We start from the raw sequence: 11,005 nt of genomic DNA on the forward strand, positions 1-11,005 counted from the left end.
ACTTCAATTTTAAAAAAGAAGAAAAGAAAGCAATCAGGCATGTACTTCCTCCCAATTTGGGGCCTCTGAAATAAAACCCCATGTGGTTTCTAAATTGGTTCTCCATTCACGTCTTAGTGTATCCAGTAAGAATAGTTTCATCTAAAGCAACAGAAAACTTCACTGACAGTGGCTGTATTTGTTTCCTGGGTCTGCCTGTAACAAATGATCACAAACCTGGGGGTTTAAAACAACAGAAATCCACTCACTCTCAGCTGAGGAGGCCAAAAGCACAAAACTGGGGACTCGGCAGGGCTGCGCTCCCTTTGAAGGCTCTAGGGGAGGGTCCTCCCTGCCTCCTCCAGCTCCTGGTGGCTCCTGATGTCCCTTGGCTTGTGGCCACATTATTTCAATCTCTACCTCTGTCTTCACGTAACCTGCTCCCTGTGAGTCTCCCGTGGGCTTCTCTTCTTAGAAGGACGCCAGTCGTTGGATTTAGAGCCCACCCTAAATTGAACATGATTTCAACTCAAGATCCTTAACTAATTTCATCTGTAAAGATCCTAGTTCCAAATAAGGTCGTGTGCTGGGATTCTAGGTGGACATTAACTTGGGAAGCGGGTAGGGGGAAGACACTGTTCAACTGCTACAGGGGCTTCACAAAAGCAAAGAGTTATTATTCTCCCATAATTAGAAGTCAGGAGTGGCGTGGTGGTACAGCACCCCAGGATGTCCGCGCTGACCTGCCTGTGACTCCCCGGCCTTGGCTCCACAGCTGCCCTGGCCCCAGTCATCATGACCACAGTCAAGGCCGGAGGAGGTGGGGGAGGGAGGTGTCTGCTGCTTGTGGCCCTTTTAATCCGAAAAGCAAAACTTTCTAAAAATGAAACAAAATAAAACAACCCTCACAGTAGATTTCCCCTTAAATCTCATGACTAGAACCGGTTGTAAGGCCGCCTCTAACTGTCAGAAAGCTGAGGTGTTGAGAACGGAGTGATGAAGAAAGATCTAGACCAGCCGTGAGGCATTGCTTGTGCTGGGCACATGGCTGTGTTGAAAAAGACTGGAGTCTGTTAGGAAAGCAGAAGCAGGCAGGGGTGCTGGGTGAGCCCCCATCTCCTCTGAATCTGGTCCCCTGAAGTCTGCTTCTGAGAGCCTGTTTTAGTAAAATCCAGGTTCAGGTCAACACTGACGGGGCTGACCCCACTCACCAAGACAACATGCCCTCTGGTTTCTTGCCGGGATTAGCACATGGTTCCTTCCCACGTGACTCCAGAGCAAGTGGGGCTGATACGTCTCTGGGTGACATTTACCAATGTCTGGAGACATTTTTTTAAATTTATATATTTATTTATTTTTATTGAAGAATAGTTGATTTACAATGTTGTGTTAGTTTCAGGTGCACAGCATAGTGATTCAGTTAGACACATATATATTCTTCTTCATGTTCTTTTCCATCATGGTTTATTCCAGCATATTGAGCATAGCTCCCTGAGCTATGCAGTGGGTGCTTGTTGTTTATTTCTTTTGTATATGGCCGTGTGTATGTGTTAATCCCAGACTACTGGTTTATCCCTACCCCTGCTCTTTCCCCTTTGGTAACCATAGCTTGTTTTCTATGCCTGTGAGTCTATTTCTGTGTTGTAAATAAGTTCATGTGTGTCCTTTTTTTTAGATTCCACATGTAAGTGATACCATATGATATTTGTTTTTCTGTCTGACTTATTTCACTTAGTATAATAATCTCTAGGCCCATCCATGTTGCTACAAATGGCATTATTTCATTCTTTGTTTATGGCTGAGTAGTATTCATTGTGTATATAGACTACATCTTCTTTATCCAGTCATCCGTTGGTGGCACTTAGGTTGCTTCCATGTCTTGGCTCTTGTTAACAGTGCTGCTATAAACATTGGGGTGCAAGTATCTTTTAGAATTAGAGTTTTCATCTTTTCCAGATGTATGCTCAGGAGTGGGATTGCTGGATCACATGGTAGTTCTATTTTCAGCTTTTTTGTGGAAACTCCATACTGCCCTCCGTGGTGGCTGCACCAATTTACATTCCCACCAACAGCATAGGAGGGTTCGTTTTGGGAGACATTTGTGATTGTTGGGCCAGGGGTTAGCTGTTGAGCCCCTGCTGTGTGTCAGGTGCACAACACAACCAACACAGTCGCCGAACCAAGTATTCTTGGGGTAGAAAACAGTGATGTGTGTGGCAGCGTGCAGGCTCCTGGGGGGACACAGGAGAAGGGAGCCTGGAGGAGGTGCTGCCAAAGCCAATGCAGAGAAGTAAGCCAACAGGGAGGTAAAGGGCGGGCAGACGGAAGGGCTGGTGGGAGAAATAGTCCTGAGGACAGAATCGCCAGGCTCGCTGTGTCCAGCCCAGTGGGGTCCGCAGGAAGCTAACGTGAGGCTGGTGCTGTCGACCCAAGCCAGGCCTGGGGAGACCACGTCCCACACCGCAGCACTTTGGAGGCAATCAGAGGCCCCATGAAAAGATTCACACGGAGAAGTGAGAGGGTCTGCATTGTGTTTGAAGAGGCTCACTCTGCCTTAGGAGATGGCGTTGTGATGGACAAGGTTGAAGGTAGGGGCAGAAGCTGGGAGGCCGTGCCTGTCGAGAGAAGTAGAAAGTCAGTGACGGGCACAGGGTTAGGTTTGGGAAGGAAGATTTAGGAGAAGATAAACAAGTTAGGGTAGGTAGCTGTAGCTGCGGTTGGTGGCCGATCTCCGTGGCAGGACGTGGTGAGTTTCTCTTGTTCACACCCCAGGCTGGCGTGGGCCTGCTGGGGCCGGGGTGTGGGGAGGGAGGGGCCTTCACGCGGTCCTCCGGGAAGCAGGCTCTCTCCCCCAGGAGTCCTGCCGCTCCCTGTTGCCTCGGGTCTGGCGGGGGGCGCTGGTTCTCTGTAGAGGGCTGGCAGGAGAGGGAAGGAGCAGGCTGGAGGGTCCTGCAGGGGGTCTGGGGACCAAGCCCAGAGCGGCTGACACACCCTGGGCCCACAGGCCGGTGGCCCCACCTAATACAAAGGATTCTAGAAAGTGCAGTCGAGCTGAGAGCCCAGAATAGAAAGGAAATGGGTCTGGCAAAGCTACAGCACTGTCTGCCACAGAATGTTTCAGAGGTAAAATCATCGCGGCCCCGTAACTGATTCCACGTGGAGGAAGGGAAGAGGGCGGATCCAGAGAACTTCCAGGTTCCCACCGAGGAGCCCGGGGCAGGACGCCACAGCGGAGGGCACAAGAGCCTCGCCTTCGCAGGGACGACGAGGGGCCTGTTTTAAAGGCACCGCAGAACACTGCACGTGTACCGCCTGGCTTCCTGTGGGCCCTGCGTCAGTTCCAGGAGAAACACGCACATACGTACGTGTGTAAATCTTTGATGTAAAAAAATAACCTGAACATGAAACAGGAAAATTCTTATTTCTCAGTATTTCATTCTTACCTAGTAGAGACCCCTTTGCTTCGCTATTTCTCCTGCTCCCTGGAGGAGTCTTTACAGCAAGAAGCACTTAAGGAGTATTTACGTTACACACCAGATTCTCAGACCTCCCTGGAGCTGAAGTCGCCTGGGGCTCTGTCCCCGTCTCCGACTGAGGTCATTGGCAGCCCGGTCCAAACCTCACTGCCACAGCCCGAGGATTTCATCAGCTATGACTCTGTACAGGGAGGCAGACAGTCCATCCACGGAGTTTGCTGACATTTCCTTCTGCTTTAGAACTTCAGTCGGGACATCCAGACTGCTCTCAAACTCAGATCTGTTTCTTTGGTTAAAAACACAGACTGTGGAGCCAGGTCACCATTTCCTGACTGGGAGGCCTGGAGGGCCTCAGTTTCCTAATCTGCAGAATGGGCACAATAGTTGTACTTTATGCGTTGGGTTGTGTGAAGATGAAAAGAATGAACGGATGGGAAGGGCTCACCAGGGTGACTGGCACATGGTACTCGTCCTGTGTGTGTTCATGGTGTTATTTCTCAGAGGTTCTTATAGAAGCTCGAGTTTTCCTTGCATTTTTAGTTTCCAACTTATTCCTCCTCTGACTGAGGGGAAGATGCAGTCGAGGGCACTGCCCCTGCTTCCTGCTCTTGGTCAGGCTCCAGCTTCCCCGATGATGGAAGGGAATGGTTTAGGGTCTGCAGGGCTGATGAACTGCTAATTTTTGTTACTTATCTAACTGGTCTTTATTTCCAGACAAACCCTCTGGGTGTCCGTTTCGTTCTGTTGTGTGAACCAGGACTTGGGCGGGTAGGCGGGGAGCAACTCTATTTACAATCACTGCTGAACTGTCGCTTGAGTCATGAAATGTGCATGACATTTAACAAGCAGAGGCCAGAGGGGCCTCAAGACCACAGACACACAGGGCCCTCCTCACAGGCTGGGACGAGAGGCGAAGAACCACAGGATTCGGAGCTGAGCGGTGGAGACAGTCTGCACCCCCTGCAGGTGGCCCCGCATGCTCTGTGAAGGGTAATCGGTGTGGGGAGGATGGAGGGGGGAAACAAGTCTGGGGCCATGGCAGTTCCGCGGGAAGAGACAGGGCCTTGGTTCCGGGGTGGTGGGGCATGAGGGTGACCAGTGGGCAGATTTGGTGGAGTTTGAAGGCAGAGTCATTGGACGACAGGGGAGGAGGCAGAGGGAGGTGTAAAGGGTCCACCCCGGGTTGGTGGGCAGGGCAGTTGAGAGTCTTCCTTTACCCAGACAGAGACCCTGGGGGAGCAGGAGGCATCCCAGATACCCTGGGGAGGCACTCGGGTGGCAGCTGGACGTGTCAAGTCCTGAGTCTGGAAGAGCGGCTCGTCTGGAGGGGCCCGTCTGGCGCGATCCCTTCACTGCTGGCCTGCGGTGCGGGCGGGTGAGCTCACCGGGCTGGGTGTGGGTGACGAGAGCAGACGGGCAGGGATGGGCCCCCCCAGCCCCTCCCTGGTGACCCAGGCGAGGAGGCCCATCGTCTGTCCATGTGAATTAGTTGCATGACATTTCAAACCTGTTTAGATTTCTGAGTAGATTTAAGATGTGTGCTGTCATTTTCCAAGACCCTACTCAATAAAATATTTGGGTGATTGCTACACTCGGGAAACTGGCTTAGGTCCACCAAGGCCTAAAAATAGCAAGTTTACAGACCTGTGGGTTCTTCTCTCACGGCAGTGGGGGCCTCGCAGGCCCAGCCAAGCAACCCGGGAGGTGCAGGCCCCCCTTTAGAGGCCCAGGCAGAGCTGGACACGGAGACTTGCTGGCAGAGACATTTCCAGTGAATTCCATGCCGCCAGAAAGACGGATGTAGGCAGTGACTGGGCTCTCCCCCTCCACCAACCTGCTATTTGCTGAGCAAAATTCCCATCGTAATGTCTCCTTTCTTCTGAGTTTGAGCCGGGGTGGGGCGATGGCTGGGCGCCCCCGGCAGGAAGGGCAGCCACAGCAGAAACGAAATGGTACCCAGGAGAAACGCAGGCACACTCTGTGAAACACAGGGCGGTGCCCCTGAAAACGAGTCAGTGATCAAGGGAATCCATCTCTGAAGTTCCAGATGAGCGCAGGATGCCCTGGTACCTCCGTAACAGACCACTAGCTGGGGAAAAGGCGTGAGTTTCACCGCCAGCAAAGAGACGACAAGTACCAAGTTTGGAAATACAGGAGAGGACGCTATTCACCTCTGCTGTCCGTGAATTTATTTTCCTGAATTGGAGGAGTGTTTAATTTGGGCTCTAAAGCGCCTTAGTGCAGCTCAGAGAACGCGCCCATTCCTCAGGAAGTGGCGAGGACCTGACCCCTGTTCTGGACTTAGAATCACATTTCAAGAGGCCGGCGTTCGAAGGAGGTGGGTCCCCTACAGGAAGGGTCCGGAAGGAGCTGCTCCAGCCTGGGCGGCTCTGCACGCAGCACTTGCCGATCCCCGCACAGACACCTGGGGGACGACCGTAACCTAAGGCAGAGATGGAAGTGTTGTCAGAGATTAGGGTCTTGCCTCGCACAGGAAAGAATTCAAGAGCAAGGCATAGTAAAGTGAAAGCAAGTTTATTTAGGAACACACACACTCCATAGACAGTGTGGTCCACCTCACTCAGAAGGGAGAGGGGCTTAGGAGATACTCCCCAGGCAGCGCGCGGCCCGTGGTTGTGCCCTGCCCCCTTCCCACCCGTCTCAGAAGGAGCCCACCCAGCGCCGCTGGAGGGGACATCGGCCTTCCTGGAGGGGAGGGGTGAGCGTCACACTAGAAAGAACACGCTGGCCCAGCGCAGGCGTCCCTTGACTTACGCTGTGTATTTAACGTCTTACAATATAAATCGCTTTATTGGCTTTGCTCATTTGTCCTGCAGTAACCACCCCCTTCCTCATCTCGGTGGCTTACAGGAATGACACAGCCCACATGGGCAGCCCCTCTCCCTGGCCCCTCACATCGCATCTTTATTCAGGGACCCCGGCCTGAGGAACAGCCCCATATGAGTCACACAGGGAGGGAAAAGGGAGACGCAGCCCAGCCACACCCTGGCTCTCAAGATGCTGCTGGGACGCGGTGACACTGAGTCCAATCACATCTCGCCGGCTGAAGCCGTGCTTGAAGGAGAGAAAGGATGGGATGGGGATCCTCTGGCAGAGAGGACAGAGAGCCAACGGGATAAGGAAGTTCTGATATCATCTCCTCGGGTACCTCTGGACAAAGGGTGCTGCGTTGTGTGCGTGTGCCACATCTCACCACTGGTCCTCCCCACTCAGAGTCGATGCTTCTGTAGTCCAAGCTGGTGCTGGAGTTTGCAGGGCTTGGACTGTTAAATGAAGGGCTGTTTATATCCTCAGTCTGGCTAAGTTTAAAAACAGCCATTAACAAATAATTTCTTTTTATCATAAAAATATTTAAAACTAGTGGATGCTCTGACCTCAAAATGTCTAGGGTAAAAGAAAAATGTCAAAACCATCAAAGCTTTGCTTTGTCTTTGTGTCTGTGCCTTTCTTGGTTCTTCTGTAGAAAAATTCATCCACTCGTGCATTCATTGTGAACAAATCTACGTGAATTCCTTCTTCCCACGTGATGGGAGCAGGATGGAGAGCAGGGTACACTGCAGGGACCCAGCCATGTGGCTCCTCCCATCAGGAAGTCAGAATGAAGACTCAGGTCATGCTGATGGGAATTAGACACCTACCTTGGTCCTGGGGACGGTCCCACCCTTGTGAGCATAAGCCACGTGGGGGGTGGGGAGCAGGTGCTAAATGTTCTGGGTAGGAAATCTCAGTGTGACCAACAGTGTGTGCAGCGGATGCGACGTGAGCCATCTCAGAGGGAGTTGACCTTGGGGCTGCCCCTTCTGCTGCCCCAGCTGGGGACTGGGAGAGTGTCACCCGCCCACCCTTTGACAGAACTCAGCAGGGTGTCCTGGACACGGTTGTCAACTGAATAAAAGAATTGATATTCAGCGTCCTCCCAACTGGACCTCAGTCTCCAGACCAGCCTCACTTCCAACTATGCCCCCACCTGCTGAAGCCCAGCATCTCAGTGTTCTTGGCTCACAGCCCCCGAGCAGAGCGAGCCACAGGCTTTCTTGTTTCTGACCTGCCATTCAGGGTGCACCAGTTTTCTGGAAGGTTCTCTCACTCTTGTCTTTGCCTCTCCCAATGCAACCCAAACTTCCCAGACCCAGATCCAACCAAGATCTTGATAAGGCTTTCCTGGCCCCCTCAACCTGAAGTGTTGGAATTGGGAGGTAGAGATTCACCGTCATGGTGAAATTACTGCGGTGATGTTGAAAATGAGTGATGGGCTTCTCTCACTGCCTGGGGTTAGGTTCCTCTTGACTCCTTGATTTTTCACTCACTAGGTGTTTCAAGTGGCCTGGAGGCTTCATCCCAGCAGGAAACTTACCTCCTGAGAACCCAAGCCCTTTGCTGGCCCCGGCACTGTCGCCGGCCGGCAGGGGGCGCTCAATCCACACGGGTGTGACTGGTTTTCACTTCTGGGCTCCTTTGTCATTCACGGGGCAGGCGTGGGTCCTTCTGAGACTGCCAGGGACAACCCAGCATCACAAGGGAGGAAGCACCCCTAGCCGTCTTTGGGGGCAGATCTTTTAAAAGAACTACAAAAGGAGACAGCCACTGTTCACCCCTAGGTGCTCCAGGCAGCCAAGGGGGATCTGAGGACTGAATTCTTGAATCTGTAAGTATTTAAGGAGTAACCATTCCATGCCAAGGGTGCCAGGCTCTGAGCTGGCTGCTGTCCAGACGACCTCAACTTAGGGGAAAAGAGGGTAGTTTTTCCACACTGGCTTAAAAACGTAAGCCCTCATTAAGTGAAAATGGAAAGATTGACATGGGTCTCTTAACTAGCGCACTGGTGTTCAGTGAGCTCAGCACAGTTGCTGACATGGATTATCTGCGTGCTAAACCTTTCAAAGAAATGTCACTTAGAGTAAAAGGAGATATTCAATTTATTTTGTCTTCATCTTTGATTCAATCAAGTAATATTTCTGTTTTGAGATATTGTTTATTTAAAATTTTTTTATTGAAGTATAGCCAGTTTACAATGTTTTGTTAGTTTCTGGTGTACAGCATAGTGATTCAGTTATACATACATATTTTTTCCTTTTCATATTCTTTTTCATTATAGGCTATTATAAGGTATTGAATATACAAGATATTGTGCTATACAGAGGGACCCTGCTGTTTATCTATTTTATATACAGTAATTAGAATCTTCAAATTGTGAACTCCCAATTTATCCCTCCTCACCCCCTTTCCCCCCTGGTAACCATAAGTTTTCTATGGCTGTGAGTCTATTTCTGTTTTGTAAATAAGTTCTTTTCTGTCATTTTTTAAGATTCCACTTATATGTGGTATCATATGGTATTTTTCTTTCTTTTTCTGGCTTTAAGTAGTATTTCTAAAATTCACTCCCCTTCCTTTTGAAATGGACATATGTGCATTGTAATGAAATACTACATTTTATTGTAAAGTTATCAAGTGATCTTGGCTAAGTTTTTTTTTCTCCCCAGAGAAGCTGACTCTTCTTAGGACAATGCACTCAGCATGTTTCAGACACAGATCATAACACATGTTTTCCACAGGACACACAGCCATGGGAGGGAGATGGAGAAATTTCCACCTTATTTTCTTGTCACTAATTTCTGAGAATGAATTTGTGAAATTTGGAGTGTCATAGGAAATGATGAATCCATTTCACATTAAACAATAAAATGACAAACGATTTTTTTTCCCCAGGGGAGTTAGAAAGTTTTGTTCCAAAAACATCTTGTTTGCAAAATACCTAAAGCAAAACAGACATGCTGTGGAGGCAAAGGCATTTCCAGAATTCAGAAATTTTAAATAGCTGTGAACAATTATTACCAGCAGTGGCACATTATTTATAGTCTGCTAGTTAAAGTTTTTGAAAGCTAAACACATTTAAACCCGAATCACCACCCCTTAGGACCCAGCCTCCTGATGTCTAAACTGTGACGTGTAATTTCATGGGAGAAAAATGTTAATGGTAAAGTGAAGATCAATACTGGAAAACATCTTCTACGTTTGTGAATGTTTTATAAGTGAGTAATTTGAGATAAGATGTGTATACTGTTTTCAACTGGTGAAGCTTGAAAAAACAAAACCACGATTCAATGAGTTCGTGTGATTCTTTTGAGAATAATGATCAACCACAGTGAAGGATGAATTATGCATAGAATGCTCTTCCTGATTGTGAGTCATGCTGAACATCTCCTCACTCAAGTACATGCACGTATTCATACCACTTGTGTTCGTATCTCACACTTCAAACTTCAGTGCATTTTGAATTGATTTCTGTGTAAAATGTGAGATAGGAAATCTAATTCAGTTTCTCCAAATAATTAGTCATTCAAACAAGTGTTTCTCTGACTACTGTGATTGTGACATGCCACATTTTTACAAACACTTGAGTATGTTTCTAAAGTTTCTTCCTGTTCTGTTAAGTAGTCTGTTCATTCTTCAACCAGAAGAATCCCATTTTAATTATTAGGGTGTAAACTGGTATGTTTAATGTCTGGTAAGGGAGGGGTTCCTCTCCAAAACTGAATGTTATTTTACAAGAAATAAATTATCTTGCATATTCTGGTAAAGGTATTATTTCAGGTAAATCTAAGAATAATTTTTCAAGGTCAGAAAAAAACCAGTAGAGTTCTATAAATTTAATAGTATTAAATTATATTACATTTTTAGATCCTATAAATGAATTCTATTAAATTGTAGTAAATATATATAAGAATTAATGTAAGTCTTCCTACCCAGAAGAATGTTATGTCTCTTCACTTATTCAAGAATTTTATGTCTTGGGGGGAGGGTATAGCTCAGTGGTAGAGCATGTGTCTAGCATCCACACGGGGTCCTGGGTTCGATCCCCAGTACTGCCATTAAAAATAAGTAAATAAATAAAAACCCAGTTACCTCTCCCCCCAAAATAATATAATAAATTTAAAAAAAAGAATTTTATGTCTTGAAATAAAGCACTAGTAGACACTCCACAGTGACTCTGCACATTCTTTTAAAGGTCATTGCTAGTAATTTTTAATTGGAAATATGTGGATGATTTTTTAACATTACAGGTTATTGCTGCTATGTCAGAAAGATATTGCTCTAACGACCCTCGGGTTCCCTTTCCCATCGGATCTGAACCCTAGTCTCGGCAGTCGTAAGAGGAGGGACGGTCGGGCTGGAGCTGCCCTCACAGTGCGTGTAGTCTGCTAGACAGCGTGCAGGTTAGTTTCACACGAGGTTAAAAAAAAAAGGTACTGATCCCCGTGTATCAGATTGCTAACCAGCCACTCAACCTGAGCTTGTTCCCCATTAGTTTTAATAAGTTGATTCTCTTGGGCTCTTCAGGCAATCAAACTGCCTATAAAAACAGACAAAACCGTCTCCTACTTTGCGGAATGCAGTTTTGTGTTTTTCTCGTCTTATTCCGTTGGCTAAAGTGTTCAAATCGATGATGAACCTTGTCAGTCACTGTAGGCATTTTTCTTGTTCTCGATTTTAATGGGAGCGCCCATGTTTTTTCACTGCTGAATATACTT

At 48.0% G+C, this 11,005-nt stretch overlaps 1 non-coding gene across 1 annotated transcript; it reads left to right on the forward strand.

Moving 5' to 3' along the window:
• The first annotated feature begins 10,574 nt into the window (after positions 1 to 10,574).
• LOC140695744 (small nucleolar RNA SNORA61) lies at positions 10,575 to 10,707 on the forward strand. The gene has a single exon (XR_012071597.1). It is a non-coding gene; the product is annotated as a small nucleolar RNA SNORA61 (small nucleolar RNA).
• Positions 10,708 to 11,005: the final 298 nt, after the last annotated feature.

This window comes from Vicugna pacos, chromosome 3 (genome assembly GCF_048564905.1).
Source record: "Vicugna pacos chromosome 3, VicPac4, whole genome shotgun sequence".
Taxonomy (NCBI): domain Eukaryota; kingdom Metazoa; phylum Chordata; class Mammalia; order Artiodactyla; family Camelidae; genus Vicugna; species Vicugna pacos.